At 37.8% G+C, this 21,806-nt stretch overlaps 1 long non-coding RNA gene across 1 annotated transcript in view; it reads right to left on the bottom strand.

Annotated features, from left to right (window-relative positions):
• Positions 1-21,546, bottom strand: part of LOC141504291 (uncharacterized) — a 116,989-nt gene extending 95,443 nt beyond the window's left edge. The window contains exon 1 of the long non-coding RNA XR_012473269.1: positions 21,484-21,546. This is a non-coding gene — a long non-coding RNA (uncharacterized LOC141504291). The remainder of the gene's footprint in view (positions 1-21,483) is intronic.
• Between the last annotated feature and the right edge of the window lie 260 nt (positions 21,547-21,806).

Below are 21,806 nucleotides of genomic sequence, written 5' to 3'. Positions count from 1 at the left end.
ATAGCCCAGGCCGACAACTGAACCCCAAATCATTCTCTGTGGTTTTACTTACTCTCTTAATTGTCCACAGCTCTGATCTATATGGAATGCAGCCCTCCTCACCCCATTCTTAGCTGCCATCATTCCCTCCTTAGCCCTAGGCTGTTCAGCTTCTCACATTCTACATGTAGATGAAAATACTTCTTTCAATTCAATGGAGTAACAATAGTATTGAAAAATAAATGTCACTAAGAAATTGAGGGCACTGATTTGAATGAAATATTGTCAAGCTTTTGATGGCCATAGATGCTTCTTTTAAACCATTTCAGAAATCTCAACCAACATCTTTCCTTATCAGCACTGGAACAACCAAGTCAGGTTCCTACTCTTGGGTTCAAAGGAGAGCAGATGGTCATACCTAGATCTACTAGTCCAGCAATTGGGACAATGGATATAGATCCCTAGGAAAAAAAGTTCATATTCCACTCCTCTCTAAAGGTCTATTTACATAGGAAACGTTTACTCCTTTGCAGAATGGAACAAAGAGAAATGAAGAGACACATAAAACAAGACAGAAGTCATCTTGATACAGGGAAAAAAACTTTGACAAAAAGAATTTATTCCATTCCACAAAAATTTTCCTTCCTCAGACATAATAAGCTAACACTTATCCCTTCATTTCTGAAGGTGTAACACATCAAAGGAGATATGTTGTGATTTTTGAAGCATTTTACAGGGGTATTGAAATTAAGGAATGTCTGTAGTTAATAACAAAATACAAGCTTCAAACATTAACAGATCAAATCAGACTAATATCTAATGTTTAATCTAATGGCTAAATATAAATTAAAATAATTCCATAGTCACTGAATTTACAATAGACTCAAGACTCAAGAAAATAAAGTTTTCCCATCTCATGTTTATTAATTTAATTCTAGGCAGTTATAACTGTACTAAGATATATTAATGATTAATAATTACAGCATTATGGTGAATGAAGTATCTTAAGTCAAAATTAAGTTGTTTGGAATCCGTCTGAGTGGGCACATTTTATTTTCTGTAACATGCCATCCTGAATCTCAATAGCTCCCATTTCTTTGCATTTGTCTTCATGTTACTGTTTCTATTTCTTCTTATGCCTGTTTCAGTTCTCAGTCTCTGACCCCACACTCCAAAGGTTTCAGTGTGCCTACTTATTTCTCTATTACTTAGATCTCTTTCCCAAATCAGTGGTGTCACAGCCAAATAAAAATACAATCCTGTATACAACAAATTTCCTTAGAAAAATCACAAATTAATGTTATATTTTTAAAATTTATTTCATTAGGTATTTCCCAATTGCATTTTAATTTCTTTCCTGTGCATTCCAGAGTTTTATAGGCTACAAGTCTGACACCCCTAGATGTATAATAGGCTACATGAGTGTTCACTGAGCTTAGGTCTTACTGTGTCACTCTCTTACTAAATAAAACCTAATGGTTCCCAATATAAAATTCCTGCATAGTTTTCAAAGTGCTTCACAATCTGGCCCCTTCTTTCTTTCCTGGTATTCTTACATTTTACTCCTTCTACATATTCAATGATCTAAGAACAATAGTCTTTTTGATGCTCCTCACATATGATATTCCATCTCCCCATCCCCATCCCTTTTTGCTAGCTGCCTCCCACATTTGGAATGCTCTCCCTCTTCACCTCTGCTTCATAGATTTCTTTAATACTAGCTTAGATCTACTGTTTAATAGGAGGTTTTCTCGTCCTGACAATTAGAACTATCCAAACATGGAATCAGTTACTTCAGGAGATAGCCAGTTCAGCATCACTGTAGGGCTTCAAGAAGTTTGGATTAGAACTTCTCAACTGTGCTCAGAGAATTTCTATTTAGGTGTGAATTAGACTAGATAAGCTCAGAAGAGCACCAGGTACCTAATACCTTCTCTTAGCACTATCCTGTATATACATGAACCTTTAAATGTTTATATATACATGAATATATATATATATATGTACATGAATATATATATATGTATGTATATGTATTCATGAAGGCAACAACCATGTTGTTTACTTTCTTTGTATTACCCAGAACTTTAACACAGAGCCTGGCACATCATCAATACTTAATAAATAAACAAACACTGATTTACTAAAATCTGTATATTACCTCTAGATAAAATATACAATCTTTTCTTTGGATTATGAAGTCCTCTTTAACCTGACTTAATAAATATTTATTGACCAATTGACCAACATTAGCTAAGTCCCTTAAGGGCCTCAGAAAGGAGATGGTAACAGCTCCTACCTCTCAAGACTGTTGTGAGGATCAAATAAGATAACGTCTGTAACAAGCTTTGCAAACCTTAAAACACCACATAAATGCTATTATCATCATCATCATTATTATTATTATTACCACCAAAAATCCCTAAGTACAGCCAATTCTGCATTCCTAAAAATCATCCCATTGTGCATAATCATGCAATAAAAATTAGGTTTTCATTGGAGAAAATAGAATTAGAAGCACGGAACTATAAAACTTCAACAGTGAGTCATAAAAAAGATAAGACCCTAATAAAAAAATAGCATAGTTTTATATGGGTTAAATGTTTCAGAAATACATAAATACTACAATAAAATTAACAACTTTGAGTGAGAAAGAGTACAGCCTCAGCCAAGGCAGAAGGTGAGAGAAGAAGACTGGAGAGCTCCTATGCCCACAACTCCTAATGTACCAGAAAATACACATTTTATCTTGAAAAAGACCTGGTTTGCTTGGAGAAGAGCTGCAGTTTGTGAGTTAGTGTGTAATTGGAAGGAGCATTATCTGAAATCAGATGGAAAGCTGTAACTCCAGAAATGGATGGGTAAAGCTCATTATCATCTTACTGTCTCTGAATAACAAAAATCACTGTTAAACAAACTCAAAATTCCTGTTATGCTCAAATTGTTCCCTAATATATCAATCAAGGTGGAACAAATTCAGGTTTTAAAGACAAGTATTAAGGAAGAACTATCTGTACCAAAATCATCCTCTCAAATTCTGTGTTCGCTATGATCTGTGCTATGCTAGTCTCCTTAGAATTTTAATAAGAGAAGAAAGGTAAAAAAAAAAAAAAAAGAACCCACTAAATGCCACTAACCATTGACTTTGGACAAAGGAGAACTCTCTCTGCTTCCTTATCCATAAATTAAGGGAACTGGCCTAAGAACCATTTCATTTTGAAAAGTCTGATTCTGAAACCAAAAACTAACAGAACTCTGAATTAGACAACTCATCGAAGCTTAAAATCCAGCAACAATATTATATGTAACTTGACATTCCTCTCCCCTTTTCCCTATAGTGCCTCAAATAGTATTATCCTACATGTAGCCTGTTGTTGCTGTTGTTGAGTCATTTCAGTCTTCAGTACTTCATTTAGGGTTTTTTTGGTAAAGATACTGGAGTGGTTTGCCATTTCTTTCTCCAACTCATTTTACAGATGAGGACACTGAGGATTAGGTGACTTGCCCAGGGTCACAGAGCCTAAAGCTGGATTCTAGGCCTAGCTCTCTATCCACTGTGCCATCTATTTGTTCAATAGATGCTGAATGAAGTATTTATTAGTTAACATATATTTTCCAAATGTTGTATTTATTTAAATCTTCCTAGAAAAATCCTTGACAAAAATGACATAACACTAATAACAATATTTTAAGTAAATTAAGAAAAGAGGCTTCTGCTCATCCAATATTTCCCCAATAGGTTCTCTAAAGAAGAAGGCAAGAGAGAATGTAGTACCTAATTTAAAAAGCATATGAACTGCAGACTTTCCAGATAGTCATACCTATTTATAGACTATGTCTTGGACATGTAAAATTGTAAGAATGATTTCCTTGAACTAATTAATCAAAGTAACAATGCTGGCTGGCACATATACCAGATACAATACCGGAGACTTGTAGCCCATCTCAGTGGTTCTCATTCAAGTATTTCTTAAGCATCTATCAATAACCAGCACAGTGTTAAGTTACTATAGGAAAAAAAAACAATTGTATGAAAAAGGTTTAACATCAGGTCTTCTTCATTCCATTTGGCTGTCTCATTCACTCCTGCACCTCCAACATTCTATGAATATGATTCCTAAACCTTCAATCTCAAACTCCAATCCTCTACTTTAACAGCCTATTAGACATCTCCAAAGGCAGATGAATGGCATAGTAGACAAAGCACTGAATTTGAGTCAGGAAGACCTGCAATTGATCCTACCTCATACACTTTCTAGCTCTGTGACCCTAGGAAAATCTTTAAGCTCTCTCAAACTTTTTCTTTACCTGTAAAAAGAAGATATTCACATGCCCAAGAGGCACAAAATTGAGCAATACCTCTACTGGGTCTATAAGAGATCATGAAAAAGGGTAAAACCATCACTTGTAACAAAATAGTCATGGCAGGCCCTGTTTGTGGTGGCAAAGAATTGGAAATCCAGGGGATGTCCATCAATTGGGGAATGGCTAAACAAATTGTGGTATATTTTTGTGGTATGTGATGGAAAACTATTGTTCTATTAGAAACCAGGGGGGATGGGAATTCAGAAAAGTCTGGAAAGACTTGCATGAACTGATGCTGAGAAGCTGAGCAGAAGCAGAAGAACATTGTACACCCTAACAGCAACATGGGCTGATAATCAACTTTAATGGACCTGCTCATTCCATCAGTGCAATAATCAGGGACAATTTTAGAGTATCTGCAATAGAAAATACCATCTGTATCCAGAGAACTGTGGAGTTGAAACAAAGACCAAAGACTATAGCCTTCAAAAAAGGGGTGGCTAGGGGGCACACTGGATAAAGCACTGGCCCTGGAGTCAGGAGTACCTGGGTTCAAATCTGATCTCAGACACTTAATAATTACCTAGCTGTGTGGCCTTGGGCAAGCCACTTAACCTCATTTGCCTTGCAAAAACCTAAAAAAAATTGTCTTTTGTACTGTATAATTTTGTTATCTCTAATATTTTATTTTTTCCTCAAGGATTTGATTTTTCTCTCAACACATTCAATTTTGATCAATGTATAGCATGGAAACAATGATTATCAGACTGACTTCTGTGGGGGGATGGGGGGAGGGAAGGGGAAAAATTATAAAATTCAATACCTTACAAAAAAGTGATAATTAGAAATTGCATTGTATATAATAGGAAAACAAATAAAATATTTATATTAAAAAAGGATATTCGTGACATCTACCTGCCAGAACTGTTGTGAAGATCAAGTAACATAACACATGTAAAATGCTTTGCAAACCTTGATTTTTCATTAGTCTCCCAGCCTGTTGAAAATGTGCCACTTCTGACTTCTTTATTTTTGTTAATGGCACCATCATTTCACTGGGACTCAAAATCTTTTTTTTTCCTGTGCCAAGGCAATGGAGTTAAGTGACTTGCCCAAGGTCGTACAGCTAAATAAGCATTAAGTGTCTGAGATCATATTTGAACTCAGGTCCTCCTGTCTTCAGAGCTGGTGCTCTATCCACTGCACCACCTAGCTGTCCTCCTAACTCAAAATCTTACAGTCACTTTTAACTCTTCTCCTTTACCCTGCTCCTCCAACATCTAATCCACGTTAGATCATTCGGATTCTATCACAATAACCAAATTCCTCTGCATTTTTCTTCTCTACAATCCTTATAGATGTCAAGCTAATTTTTAAAATAAGTTTATTTTTTCCCAATTGCAAATAAAAAATTTTTAACGTTCATTTTTTAACACTGAGCTCCATATTCTCTCCCTCCCTTTCTCACCTCCCTCTCCCTGAGACAATAAACAATTTGATATAGATTATATCAGTGCAGTCATGAAAAACATATCAAATTAATCTTCTTAAAGCAGAGTTCCAATCATATCAATGCTCTTGCTTAAATATTTCCTGTGGCTTCCCCAAGGCCTACTACTCAGTAGTGACTGTAAGATTTTGAGTTAGAGAGGTAGCTAGTTGGTGTAGTGGATAAAGCACCGGCCTTGGAGTCAGGAGTACCTGGGTTCAAATCCGGTCTCAGACACTTAATAATTACCTAGCTGTGTGGCCTTGGGCAAGCCACTTAACCCCATTTGCCTTGCAAAACCTTAAAAAAAATTTGAGTTAGGGGAACAGCTAGGTGGTGCAGTGGATAGAGCACCAGCTCTGAAGACAGGAGGACCTGAGTTCAAATATGATCTCAGACACTTAATGCTTATTTAGCTGTACGACCTTTGGCAAGTCACTTAACCCTATTGCCTTGCCACAGGAAAAAAAAAAAAGATTTTGAGTCCTAGTGAAATGATGGTGCCATTAACAAAGTGACACTTCTTAGCCTGCCATACATGATGGCTCCAGCCTTCTCTGTCATCATTACCCTAATTCATATTTGACACTCTCTAGATAGGCAGAAGCACTCACATCTCTTACCACAATCTGTTCCTTCCTGTACCTTTCACTCCTGCTATTTCCTCTGCCTGGACTACTTCCCCATCTCTACTCCCATCTCTATTTATCAGATTCCTACATATTTAATATCATTATCCAGTTTATTTGTCACCTCCTTCAGGTAGGCTTCCTTCATACCCCCAAAATACCATTTTATTGTTATTTCTCTATGATACATCACAATATTCCTTCTACTATAATTATTTAGATATTTTTTACTATTAAATTCTGAAGAACAAAGACTGTTTCACACTCAGCATTTATAGCATCCCACAGTCCCTAAGGTACCTTGAACATTAATAGGCACTCAATAAATGTTGAGATTAAAGAGCCTATATAATCTCAGGAAGTATACCATATTCATGTCATGTAAATGGAAAGAAGTTTGAATTTGAAGTCAGAAAACCTCAGTTTGAATCTCAGTTCTGCTATTTACTATTTGATTCTATATAAGTGGGCAGGTCACTTAATCTTTCTCTAGGCCTCAATTTCCTCACCTGCAAAATGAAAGACTTGGCAAATCATTTCCTCTCTCTCCCCACCCAGGGGCCTCAGATTCCTAATCTATAAAATGATTTGTTGTCATTCTGTCATTTCAGTCACATCTGACTCTGTGACCCCAGTTGGGGTTTTCTTGGCAAAGATCAGTGGTTTTCCATTTCCTTTTCCATTTCATCTTATAAATAAGAAGACTTGTCCAGGGTCACATAGCTAGTAAGTGTCTGAGACCAGATTTGAACTCATGAGGATCCACTGTGCCACCTAACTATGTAAAGTGATAGATCAGAATAAATAGTCTTTAAAGTTCTTTTCAATCCTGAATCCTGTACTAGTTCTCTTAAATTCTCTTCCAAACCTATGAAATATTGCCTGGGGTGAGAAGTACAAAAGTAGAAAGTGAGACTTAGAGAGATTAAATGATTGAATAGAGGCACTAGCAGCTAACAAGTGCCTGAGCCAGGATTTGGACACAGCTCTTCTAACACCAAGTACAGTCTCTTTCCACTTTACAATCCTGTTCCTTCCCAAGTTCTGGGTATGATTTCTTCTTGGTCTCTATCAAGACCTGCTTAGAACTTATATGAAAAATATCTCCAAAAGTCCTTTTTTCACACTGAGAATCCAAAAGATTCCCTAAGGCAATAATGAAGAGTGTGCCCAAGAGTGCTGGAGGGAGATTTGACAATTCAACACTTTGATGAAGTGTTATAAGGAGCTCAGAGAAATGAGAAACCAAAGTCTATGAACCATTGAAAAGGGATTCAAGGAAGGAGATACACAACTTAAGTTGGGTAATACGGGGGTGAGGAGTGGGTGGGAGGAAAAGAACCAAGGCAGGTACAAATTCCAAGTCAGGAAAAAAGCATTACCCAAAACTTGGAAGCATTATTTATGTTCAGAGAGAGAATGTGAAAACAACAAAACTGTAGACTACAAGCTAAGAAGAGTGAATGAGATGGCAGAAGATTGTAGAAGGCTTTGAACATAAGATGGCATCTGAAATTTCACCTAGAGGCAAAAGGAACTCATTGGAAAGCCTTGATGGAAACATGTTGTTTTTAATAGAAAGTTTATTCTGGAAGCAATATACAAAATAGATAAGAAGCTAGCCTGAAAACAGGGAAATCTAGGCAGGAAGTGATAAAGGCTTGAATCAGAAAAGTTTCAATAGAGTTATTAAGATATAAAACCAGATTTCAAGGACTTTAAGGAAGTACTGAGGAGAGAAGAGATATCTGTCAATTGTTCAAGAATTTTGACTGAGAAAGAAAAATAGGAAAGTTACCAGAAAAGTAAATACCATTAAAGATATGATTTCCCAACCCCCTCTAGCTAAGGGAGAACTTTGCATATATGAAGGCAGATGGGAAGCTGAAAGAGGAGAAACAGAAAATCTTAGGAAAGAGAAAAGCTTAAGACATCCTTACCGGATTATAATCTTCCTATTTGAGGATGTCCTTCCCACCCCAATATATAAGCCACTTATATCCACATTCTGCAATACGCTAAAAGGCTTTTTTTGTTTGTTTCTAGATATTAAGGGTTTCTCTGTCAATAGATATGGACTAATTCTTCTTTTCTTCTTAAATATTATACATAGCAACTTGATTATCTACTTAAACTAACAAACTTTCACTAACTTCAACTTGGAAAATTAGAAAGGCAGTAAGGACAGTCTTTAATAGTCAATAGTTACAGATAAAATACTCTCCAAACAAGGTCCCAAAATTACCAATGAAGCATCAGAATAAGCATGATTGGGTTTTCCCCATGTAAGCAAAATTACATTAGTAATGATAGTTATTAGAAGCAGAATATGAAGAAATTCATTTGCATCATGATATTGACGGCTTGAATGTTCTATATAAATGTGATTGGGAAATCTTCATCTGCATGATATCCCTATGAAGTTTGGTTGTTGAGCCAAGATCCTATTGTTCGTCAAGACTGAGTTAGGAAGGGGCAGCTAGGTGGTGTAGTGGATAGAGCACCAGCCCTGGAGTCAGGAGTACCCAAGTTCAAATCTGACCTCAGACACTTAATAATTGCCTAGCTGTGTGGCCTTGGGCAAGTCACTTAACCTCATTGCCTTGCAAAAAACCTAAAAAAAAGAAATAAAAAGAAAAATTGAGTTAGGGCCACAAATCCAGCAACAGTCTAATGAATAATACAAAAAGATGTGATACTATTAAGTTAATAGTACAATCAGATATTTGGTAAGTACAGAGTATCCAAAGGCAGGACCAAAAAAAGAAATCCTAAGAATTTTAAGAGACTTGAAGATATTATTATTTCCAGTTATAGATCAACTAGGACAGAAAAAAGTAAAACTTTCATTTCTAAATGTAATCAATACCTATTCCCCACCCAATCCTACAGAGGAAAACTTAATCTTTAATTTATATGATTATTTCTCAACCTGGAAATATTTAAGTAAACTGATGTAGAGTGGAGTAGAACCAGAAGAACACTGTCACACAGTAACAGTAATACCATATGATAATCAATTGTTAATGGTTTAGCTATTCTCAGGAATATGATAAGCCAAGACAATTCCAAAGAATGCATAATGAAAAATGCTATACACCTCCAGACAAAGAGTTGATGGAGTCTGAATGCACCAAAACAAACTATTTTTCACTTTCCTTTTTTTTTTTTTGGTTTGAATTTTCCTCCACAAAATGACTAAAAGGAAATATGTCTTACCTGATTGCACATGTATAACCATTCTGTCTCAGGGAGAGGGGAAGGAAGAAAGGAGAGAATTTGGACCTCAAAATTAAAAAAAATAGAATGTTAAAAATTCTTTTTTACATCTAATTAGGAAAAATAAAATATTAAAAAATAATGTTATTTCTCTGAAATACAGGCTGGGGTATATGCCTAAATTTCAAGGTAATTACAAAAGAAAATATTCAAATTTCAGCTTGTTGTCTTCAAAGGACTATTTCTATGTCATCATCTCCATCCTTATTTGTTCATATTTATTCATACATATGCATGTATGAATTGACTTGATAGTAGGAGTTGTAAGGATTTTTGGCAGGTGAATTAGAGACAATCTGAGTGGTATCTTTCTGTGACTTTTGTGTAGACTTAGAGGCAATGTTATTTATTTATGAATATGTATCCTCTGTAGAATGCAAGCTATCTGAAGGCAAAAAGGTCTAATTTTTGTGTTTGTATATACAGTACCTAGTGGCTGGCACATAATAGAAATTTATTAAATGCTTGCTCACTAATTTCATAACCAAAGCATATGAAAAGTGCTGTAGATAAGATCACATCAATGATTCTATAAGTGGACAAGAGAGAACAAGATTGTGTTCATTGTTTAGGGAATTTATAATTTGGGGGTTTATAGTCTGCTCTGGCATGTTGTTATCCTAGTTTTTTTTTTAAGTCTTTAGATGTGCTTTCAAAAAACAGAAAAAATTCTAAAATAGAATTTTTAAACTGATGATTTGTGAGTATTTAAAGGGGTATACAGTAGTAGCATAAATTAATTAATAAGTCACAGCCAAATAAGTCTCATTTCTTCTTGATAAGGTTATTAAGATGGTAAGGGAATGTCATAGATTTTGTCTCCCATAATACCCTTGTGATTAAAATGTCAAAAGGTAAAATGGATTTAAACTGGGTTAGATAAATTCACGGTTAGGGAAACAACTATGTTCAATCAGTGGTGATTAATGCTTTCATATTAGTCTGATAGGAGTGCCTGAGGGTTTTCTCATTAGACTGGTTCAACATTATTAACAATGACTGGAATCAAGACATAAATGGCATCATTATCAAATGCAGAGATAACAAAAAGTTGAGATAATGCTATAAATAATTAAGTCAAGATTTAAAACTATCATGATGGACTAGAATGAGAGGTTGAAATCTACAAGAACAGGAAAAATATATACATTACTACAACTGAGTTCCCAAAAGAAACTGTAATATGGAACTGAACTTCTGCTTCTACTTAAGCATGGTGTACTGTTGCCCATATCAACAAAGAGGGTATTAAAGATTGACAACTTTAGTCCCAGATTAAACCTATCTCTTCCTGTATAGTGAATTTGTGTGGTTAAGAAGCAAATTAAGAACTAAGTCTGTAGGTATTAGAGCACAAGAATAAACCTTTTTTAAAATTACTCCAGTAAATGAAACAAAAGAGGTTTCTCAATATTTTTCAAAAAAGTTATTAAATTGCCAGGTTTAAATGTAGATGGGTAACAAAGAGACTGCCTTAGAAATGCACATCTCCCTCAGGGACAGGAAGCTAAATGAAAAATAATTTTACATTTCTATGATGAAATATGAGATAGGCAATAGTTGTGTTGGCAAGAGAACATATGAAAAATTCAGAATCTGTATGTATCACAAGCTAAATATAAACTAACAATGCATCAGCTGCTAAAAAAAAAGCTCTCACACTCTTAGTCTGCATAATGTTGAGACATACAATGTTTAAAATTTATCCACTATATCCAATACTATTTTTAGTGTTGAGTTCTTCAACATGAGAGACATTAACAAACTGTGGTACACAGAGATTAAGTAGGATAAGAAAGTCTAAAAATCTATACCCTAGGTAGAATAATGATATCCCAAAGCAATTGTGATGTGAACTATAAAACAGGTTTCGTTTTATATTAAAATCACGAGTTAAATCCGCAGTGTGTATATATGCATACATGCATTACTGTATGCATGCACATGTAGTATGAGTTTGTAATAGAAGACTGCAGTCTGAATACCTTTTTTTGGAACAATCTTATAACCACTCCCTACTTTGAAATTAAATGAATTAAAGATTTAGTTGCTGCAGAGACAGGATCAGTAAAGAACATGGAGGTATTATTGTTTCTGAATCTCCAGTAATGATGCTTCCGATTCTTCTTGTCGATTTTATTTTAATTGGGAGACTCTTTGGCACCAGAAGACAGGTGAAGATAACCTGTTGTGAAAAGAGAGCTGAGAAGGTTTCTGCATTGTGCATTGTTGCTCACATCAACAAAGAGGGTATTAAAGATTGACAACTTCAGGTACTGATGAAAGCCAACTCCTTCCTATATAGTGAGTTTCTGTGGTTAAGAAGCAAATAAATGAGCAAGTCTGTAGGTGTTAGAGAACAAGAGTGATTTTTTTAATTACTCCAGTAACCTGATAGAGAAAATGAGACAAAAAGTTGTTATTCATTATTTTTCAAAAAAGTTATTAATTTGCCAGGCTTAAATAGAGATAGTAGCAGAGAGGCTGCCTTAGATATGTACATCACCCTCAGGGACTGGAAAGTAAATGAGAAATAATATAATGTTTCCTTATAGAAAGGAGACAGCAAGCCAATTCAACAAACAATTTTTAACTGTATCTTACATACTAGTTCTGGGGATAAAAAGAATATGATACAAATTTTGCTCCCAAGGAACTACAATTTACTTGTAAGGTGCCAAAGGGTACAAAAACAAGCATCCTACAAAACAGTATGTGATGTATACAAAGAGGTCTAGGGAAATTCTATCAGAGATATGAGAAGGAAGAAATAATTTTCTAGTGGTGCTGGTGGGGAAAGGAATTGCCCAGGGTCATACATTAAGTGTCTGAAGCTGAATTTGAACTCTGGTCTTCTCAACTCCAGGCCTGATGCTCTAATTACTGCACTACATAGCAGCCTTCATAATATCTAAGGGCCATTCAAAAGGATAATAAGGTACCTTGACTGGCAGTGAGTTATTCAAGTAGATCTAATTATTTGTATGGAGACCACAGAAGAGAATCCTGGTCAGGTATGGATTAGGCTACATGACCTCTGAGTGTCTTCCAATTCTGACATTTTATAAGCCTAAATGCTTATTTGAGAATGAAGGGAGGGGAAAGAGAGGTGTCTGTTATGGTTCTTAGCAGAATGTTAAAGAAAGGGTAATAGACCATAGGGATCTTATGGATCATTCAATCCCTTCGTTTTAGACAGGAATAAATGAGATTCATGCCTAAAAATCACACCTTGGGGGGGGCAGTTAGAGCCAAGATGGAGGAATGAAGGGAGGAAATTCCAGCAGTCTCCCCCCAAATCTCTCCAAATGCCTTTAAATAACAACTCTAACCAAACTCTAAAGTTGCAGAATCCACAGAAAGACTGAGTGAAACAATTTTCTGGTCCAAGACAACTTGGAAGAACCACAGGATCTGGGGTTAGAAAGAGTTACAGCACAGCCTGTTATACCCTGCCAGAAAAAACAGCCATCTAGGATTAGTCTGTAGGGCTGCCTGGGTCCATAGTAGCAGAAGTGGTTTCCAGACCTCTCAGCTCAGGAATTGCCAAGGACAATTTGGAAGGTGAGTAGAAAAACTCTGATGTACCAAAGTGACTGTGAAGTCTAGTCCAACGCAGACCTCAGTGAAGACCCGGCCCAGGAACCAAGAACAGATCTACAGAGTCACCCTACAGCTGCTTCCAGAGAGCTCAGTCCATGGACAGAGAGGGGGTCTGGGGAGACTGCAGGGGTCTCTCTGCTATCTCTGAGGCAGGGCTCTATTGCTTTGCCCATACTCAGATCCCATTATCAGAAAAAGAAGCTTTACTGCCAAGGCAGACCAGGGACCCTCCACAAAGTTCCAGGGCAGAGGGGAGTGCTTATGGTCAGTCACAGGCCAAAGTATAGGCCAGGAGAGCAGTCAGAGCCTTTCATAAAACCTTGAAGAAATTTAGGTCCCTGGGGAGGGGGGGGCTCTTAAAAATAGCCACAAAACCCTCAAAAGCTTAGAAAAGTGCATCTTCCATTCTGGCAAAAGAACCCTACCTTAACAGGGAGTTAAAAATCTAATCATAGGCTGGGGAAATGAGCAAACAGCAGAAGGAAAAAATTCAATCACAGATAATTACTTTGGTCCCATGGAGAATCAAAATACATACTCAGAAGGTAACAAAGTCAAAACTTCTGTATCCAAAGCCTCAAAGAAAAAAATGAATTGGCCTCAGATTAGAGAAGAGCTCAAAAAGGATTTTGAAAATCAAATAAGGGGAAGTGGAGGAAAAATTGGGAAGAGAAATGAGAGCAATGCAGGAAAATCATGAAATCCAAGTCAGCAGCTTGGTGAAGGAGAAACAAAAAACACTGAAGAAAATATCTTAAAAACCAGTTTAGGTCAAATGAAAAAAGCAGTCTTAAAGGTCAGTGAGGAGAAGAATATCTTAAAAAGTAGAACTGGCCAGATGGAAAAGAAGATACAAAAATGGGGCAGCTAGGTGGTGCAGTGGATAAAGCACCGACCCTGGAGTCAGGAGTACCTGGGTTCAAATCCAGTCTCAGACACTTAATAATTACCTAGCTGTGTGGCCTTGGGCAAGACACTTAACCCCATTTGCCTAATAAAAATATATAAAAGCTCTCTGAAGAAAATAATTCCTTTAAATCAAGATACAATAAAACAAAATCAAAATAATGAAAAACTAGAAAATGTGAAATATCTCACTGGAAAAAAAAACTGACCTGGAAAACAGATCCAGGATAGATAAATTAAAACTTGTTGGGCTATCTGAAAGTCATGACCAGGAAAAGAGCCCAGACTTCATTTTTCAAGAAATTCTCCAGGAAAATTGCCCCACTAAGCTAAAAGCAAAGGGTGAAAATAGAAATTGAGGGGCTCTATCAATTACCTTGTAAAAGAGATCCCAAAATAAAAATTCCCAGGAATATTATAACCAAATTACAGAATTCTCAAGACAAGGAGAAAATATTACAAGCAGCCAGAAAGAAACAATTCAAATATCGTGGAGCTACAGTCACGAATGCACAGGATTTAGCAACATCTACATCAAGGGCTCAGAGGGCTTGGAATATGCTATTCTGGAAGGCAAAATAGCTTGGATTATAACTTGGATTACAACTGAGAATCAATTATCTAGAAAAATTGAACACTTTTTTTTCTTGGTTTTTACAAGGCAATAGAGTTAAGTGATATGCCCAAGGTCACACAGCTAGGTAATTATTAAATGTCTGAGGCCCAATTTAAACTCAGGTCCTCCTGACTCCAAGGCCAGTGCTCTATCCACTGCGCCCCCTAGTTGCCCCTGAACATCCTCTTTCAGGAGAAAAGATGGACATTAAATGAAATAGGGGACTTTCAAACTTTCCATTTGAAACAACCAAAGCTGAACAGAAAGATTAATCTCCAAGTACAAGACTCAGATGAAGCAAAGAGAGGGTGGATGGAAAGGGCAAATCATGGGGACATAATGATGTGAAACTGCATGTATTCCTGCATGGGAAGGTGATACTGATAACTCATATGAACCTTCTCAATAGGGCAACTAGAAGGAACATATATGGACAAGGCACAGGAGGAAGCTGAATATGAAGGTAGAATATATTATAGGGTTAATGGGGGAGAAAGAAATGTACTGGGAGGAAGTGAAAGAAGAGTTAGAATGGGCTAAGTTATTTCACATAAAAGAGGCAAGAAAAAACTTTTGCAATTTATGGAAGGGGGGAGAAGGTGAAGGGGAATGAGTGAGCCTTCCTCTCATTGGAAATGGCTCTGAGAGAAAATAATGTGCACACCCAATTAGGTATAGAAATCTATCTATCTTACTCTAGAGGAAACTAGGAGAGGAAAGGATGGGATGAGGGGAAAGGTGGTGTAGGTGATAGAAGAGAGGGAAGATCATGGGAGAGGGTAGTCAGATGCAATGTATTTTTGGGGGGGTTTTGCAAGGCAATGGGTTAAGTGACTTGCCCAAGGTCACACAGCTAGGTAATTATTAAGTGTCTGAGGCCACATTTGAACTCAGGTCTTTCTGACTCCAGAGCCAGTGCTCTAACCTGTGCCACTTAGCTGCCCCTGCAACATCTTTTTGAGGAGGGACAGGGTAAAAGGAGAGAATAGAATAAATGGAGGTAGGGAGGATTAGGATGGACAGAAATTCAGCTTCAATAGCAACTGTGGGAAAAATATTGAAGCAATTTCTCTGATGAACTTATGATAAAGAGTGTCATCCATCCAAAAGAGAGTTGATGGTATCTGAATAAGACTGAAGCACATTGTTTTTCTCACTTCATTTTTCTTGAGGTGTCTCTTTGTGTGTACGTGTGGTGGGGGTAAGGGGGATCATGCTTACTTTTACAACAAGACTATTGTAGTAAAGTGGAAAAAATTAATTAAAAAAACATATCTACTACAATAGTTCCAAATTCCAAGTTCCAGTTCCAAATTCTATCTATCCTTTCCACTCCACTGAGGTGTCCCATATCAAACGCTCCATAAATATTCATCAAATGATGTCCAAGAGATTCCAGTGGAGTTGTTTCATTGACTAATGAACTATAAAGCTAAGAACATATTTTAGGTCTTCCCCCTCAAAAGATGGACCCCAATGAGAAATGGGGAATCAGGTATTAGAGAAACATTGCTATAAATATGCTTTGGCTGTAAGATTATTTCAAAAAACCTAGTTTCCAAGTAGGGCTTAAGAGAATAAAAAGGGAAACACAAATCCCCCATGACTCTCGCTACAGCCTTCTCTTTGGATATGGAACTTACTGACTTTAGTCCTCTAGATGTTTCTAGATCCTTTAGCAAGAAGTAGAGGGAAACTGGCCCAGGTAAGTTAGCACACAGAGCCACCTCTAAGACAGATCTTAACCATGGGGCAGGATCTTGGCCCTTATTTGGTATATCAATCCTTGAATCTATAGCATAAATTTATGGTCTTTTAGGAAATCTTCAGCTCAATAATGACTTACCCAAGCTCAGTTTATAAAAAATGGAGGCAGAATTTGAATATAAATCTTACCTGACTACAAGTTAGTAGTATTCTTCAAACCAATCATTCAGACTTACAATTCAATATTTATTAAGAATCTACTAAATGCAAAGTGTTACTTTAGGCACTGGGTATATCAAGATTTAAAAAAAAAGGCCAGCTTAAAAGTTGCAGAGGCAACTGGGTGGTACTGGGCCCAAGTTCTATCTCAGACACTTCCCTAGATGTGTGACCCAGACTTATTCTCTATTTGCCTCAATTTCCTCCCCAGAAAAATGGAAATAATAATAGCACCTACCTCACAGGGTTATTGTGAGAATCAAGAAATAATATTTGAAAACCTGAAGGAGTTAAATAAATGCTAGTTATTATTACCAATATGAAAACTTAACACAACCTTTGGCATCCTAAGAGAACTTGGATTGACTATACAATTTGCTTAAAGCCTTAACTGGCTACTGCTGGTTCTTTTCTTTTCCTTCCTTTAGTGGTAAATCTAAAACAAGTTTAAGATTTGTCAGCTTCACTACCAGTATGGCAGCAGCAACTGCCTGCTTCTTGAAACTCTAGGTTGGGGTAGGTTATTATTTGTCTTTTGTTTTTCAAAGAGGATCAATGACATCCCAGTGTAATGTCTTGACTGGTGCATGAACTGAATTGAAGTATGGGACAAATTCGTCAGTCTCATTCTCTCTTCCAGTGATCACAATGGCAGGACAAAAGTCAAGAGGACTAGTGATGGCCCCAGGATACAGTGGATGACTGGCATCTTCAAGGTTTGACCAAGCTCTAAGCACTCCACAGTGACTACTTCAGCTACCTACACAGCCCTTGGAATAACCCATTCAGGAAGGTGGGGCAGAGAATTTTCACCTACTTGGGGAAAACATCCTCCTAATTTATTGATGAATTTGAGGTCAGTTACTCTCAATCTAGTTTAACCCATCTGCTGAGATAATTTTACAAGGCATAGCCTGTGCATGTTACAGCTTCCCAGAGGAAGGTACATAAAAACTCAAACTCTCTGAAGGTAGGATCTGTGTCTTGTTCTTCTTTGAACCCTACAAAAGGCCTAATAGAGTTCATTACACAAAACTAATACACAATACATGTTTCCAGAATGAATTAATGCAGCCCATTCTTCTTCATGTGTACTTAACACATTACAAGGACCAGCAAAATATCATTAAAACTGTTTTTCTCAAACTAATTTGGCCAAGGAACATTTCTGAGTTTGAAACATTGATAAAACCATAAATGCTAGTCTGCGCATCCAGGATATTAAGAATGAAATAACTTTGAGATAAAAGACAGGAAATTTTTGTAGAAAATGGAAGACATTATAAACTCCTTTCATGATGAAAAATTGCCAAAGATTAGTATTTTTGAGATATGTAATTTCATATTTAACTTTAGAGAGAAACATCCTTAGCATAGATAAAAATTCTTCCATGAAACCCCAGTTCCCATTACATAGTCCACCAGCCAGCCTACAGAACAATTTAGGAAATGCTGCATTCTTCAGAATTTCCCATAAAACAACTAAATGTCTTGGACTTGAGGTTTTATTTTTTGTTTTGTTACTAAGCATCCTTTTCCTCTCATTTGAACTTCTCACCTCTTCTATTGTTATGCCTTTTAAAATACCCCTCTCTCCCCAAATTAAAAAAAAAATCTTCACTTGGTCCAATCACCCAACAACTCATTCTTGTTTCAGCTCTCACAGTCTAAGAGTGACAATAACAAAAACAACTTCACTCTCCAAAGCCTGGGTTCCCTGTTCTACTCCACTCCACTAGAATCTAGCAGGAGCCTTGCTTCCTAATGCCCTACACTTTTCCTTTTATAAAATATTTTGTGCATTGTACTTTGGATCTCCATTACCCACACGTACTAAACTGGGAGCCATGAAGATGTGGATTCTAGTCCTACTTCTGACACTACCTTGCTATATGAACCTAAACAAGTTTCTTAAACTCCCGGAGTCTAAGTTTTTTCATCTAAAGAAGAATCTAGCCTAGATGACCTCTGAAGTAACTTTCCAGCTCTTAGCCCAAGTGCTTCTGATCCTATTTATCCTCAGCTCAGTGTTGAAGACCCAAGGGATGAGGTAGTTGTTTTCCTAGAAATAGTGAATTAGTTACTGATAAAAGGAGGAATAGTTTATTGGACAAAAGCTTTGAAATTATTTACTAGTAGAGTCATTTCTCAAACTCATGATCTAAGTAGACTTAATAGGTATAGGCTGTTGTTAAATTATTTTCCAGTTCTGGAAACTCTCCAGGATCCCATTTGGGATTGACAGAGATACTAAAAATGGTTTGTTATTTCCTTCTCTAGTTCATTTTACAGATAAAGAATGAAGGAAAACAGGGTTAAGTGACTTGCTCAGGGTCACAAAGCTAGTAAGTATCTGAGGTCAGTTTTGAATTTAGGAATTCCTCTCCACTTCATCACCTAGCAGCTCAAATATGGCCTAAGGATAAAAAACATGCTGTCCATAGAAATTCTCAAAAATGAAATAATAAAATCATAGAGGTTCTGAAGATCAGTGGAAAGAATACTTACAAAAATGAATTCACCTATTCTTAAAGTATTATACTATGTAATTATTTATTAATGGCCTATTAAAATGTGGAGTGAGGATGAGAACCCACAGATCATGTGCAAAACTTATTTTCAGCTACCTTCCCCACCAAATGTGCAATGCGAATCTAATGCCAAAGATACAAGAGAGATACCCATAAAGGATTTTGAGAAGGGAATTAAACATTAAAGTAGCAGGTGGAATGCAACTAAGTCTAATGGAAATGCCAAATACAGTACCATTTCATTATTAATAGCGATTCCTAGTTCTCTTTTCCATCAATGGAAAGGCTAAGCTTTTTCTAAGTGAGGTGGGATAGAGAACCCAGGCTTTGGAGAGTGAAGTTGCTTTTGTTGCTATAGCTCCTAGATGATGAGAGAGGAAATGGGAATGAGTCGTTAGGATGACTGGACCAAGTGAAAAGTTTCTCCTTTTTTCCCCCCCATAGGAAAGACATGGGTAGTTTAAAAAGGCACAATAGGAGGAGTGAAAAGTTCAAGTGAGGGGAAAAGGATGCTTAGTAACAAAAAACAGATAGAGGCTCTGAGGGTTTAAGAAACTTGTCTAGGTTCATACAGCAAGTGGGATACAATCAATTACTTCCAAGGGATTCTTTGTTCTTTAAAACCCAATGAAGGGGCAGCTAGGTGGCCCAATGGATAGAGCACCAGCCCTGGAGTCAGGAGATTGTGAATTCACTTAACCCCATTGCCTTGCAAAAATTAAAACAATGAATGCATGGTAGTCCCATTTATAACACTGTTCTCCAGGAGAATTCTCATTTGTTTTCAATAGCCTAAGGCAGGTGTCTCTAACCTAAAGCATCTAACCATTCCAAAGAAGCAATAACTGCTTAAAAGCAGAAAGCTTAAAAGGTTTAAAATCTTATCAAACCAAATCCTCATTGTCAGCAGAACAGCAGTTCTAAAAACGTTTTGATCTCAAGATCCCTTGATCTCCTTAAAAGGTATTGAGGACCCCCCCTCAAAAAAAAGGGTCATTATGAGGGTCGTTTTTATCAATATTTACCTTACTCAAAGTTAAAACATCTTAGTATAGTTTTGATCTCATAGACTCCCTGAAGTGCCAGAGGTCCTTTAAGCACACTTTGAGAACTGGTGGCATAGAAAGTATGATTAACATTATCTGAGCTGGAAAAGACATTAGAGATAATTTCTCTAGCAGTCCAACCACCCACATTTTTACAGCACAGCACTTAAAAAGAATATCGTAATGAAAAGAGCATATTAGTCTTTGAGTCAGCAGAGCTGGCTTGAGCCCCAACTCTGACAGGAGCCATGTGACACACCGGGTGAATCACAATCTCTAAGCCTGGGTTTTTTTCACCTGAATCTCCCATTTCAAAGGTTTGCTTTCAGGGAATCACTTTATAAACCTTAAAGATAGATAGATGGACGGACAGATGACAGATGTTTTGTCCTTCATTTTCGAAGATCATGACATCAGGGAGGTGATGCCATGACAAACACATGGATGGGGGGGGGAGGGAGCTGTGGTAAGTCACCTGCCTCACTTTTTCTCCTCCAGAGCCATCTGGGTCCAGTGGCCAGGATATGAATCTGGATAGATGATAAAGAAAGAGAGAGATAAAGCCAGAGGGAAAGGCGTATCTGAGATCTCATGGGGGAAAAAATAGGATTTCATTGGAAAGGGAATTTCTAGTACGGGAATTCTGTCCACCGGCTTCAATGACTTGGTGAATAAAATCTCTGGAAACCGTTAAGTGACTGAAATAGTAAAACGTGTCGGAGGTGAGAGTGACAGACGGGTCTTCCTAACTCGAAGACTTTTGCGAATATAACAGAATGTCATTAGAGAAGTTGTAAATGGATTTGTTAAAACCGACGATGGGGTAAACTATAATTTTTTTCATTCTACATAGGTGACGTTCGCAAGCTGTAAGTGTGGAGGCGCCGCTCCCTCGGAATGCCTGCCCTGCTCCGCGGGCCCCTGGACAAGCCACCCGGCGCTGAGCCGCGGCGTTCTCCCGCGTTAAACGCGGCCTCGCGGGGGTCCCTTCGAGTTCCAAAATCGCTGGAACCCGCGGAACAGGGGCGGGGGATTTCCTTCCGTCCGCCCTCGCTCCCAGCCTGCCGCCCTGCCCCCGGAGGGCCCGCGGACCCCGGCCCGGGCCCACACTTGCTCGTCCTCGTATCCCCTTCCACCCGGCCCGCTCCATTCGCCCCTCCTTGCCCCGGGCAACCTTCTGTCCCTCCTGGGTCCGGGCTTTGCGGGCTTCGCCCCTTCCCAGGCGCCTGGCCGCCCCAGGCCCTCGGCGGCCTCGGCTTCCGGAGACACGTCAGTCAGGCCCTTCCGTACCACATGATCCGCAGGCCCCCGGCAGCCTCTGCTTATTGGCCTCAACCCGCCAAATCTGCCCCTTTCCATTGGCTCTCACTAACCAATGCGCACCCTTCCTGGCCCACACCCACCAATCGGCGCCCCTCTATTGGCGCATCCTGCATAGAAGCCCCGCCCCCGTGCTGAAAGGGGTGGAGCTTGGGTGCCAACTTGTTTCCCCTGGGC

The sequence above is a fragment of the Macrotis lagotis genome, chromosome 1 (assembly GCF_037893015.1).
Source record: "Macrotis lagotis isolate mMagLag1 chromosome 1, bilby.v1.9.chrom.fasta, whole genome shotgun sequence".
Classification (NCBI taxonomy): domain Eukaryota; kingdom Metazoa; phylum Chordata; class Mammalia; order Peramelemorphia; family Peramelidae; genus Macrotis; species Macrotis lagotis.
Note: the sequence above shows the minus strand (reverse complement) of the source record. Positions and strands in the feature narration are given on the sequence as shown.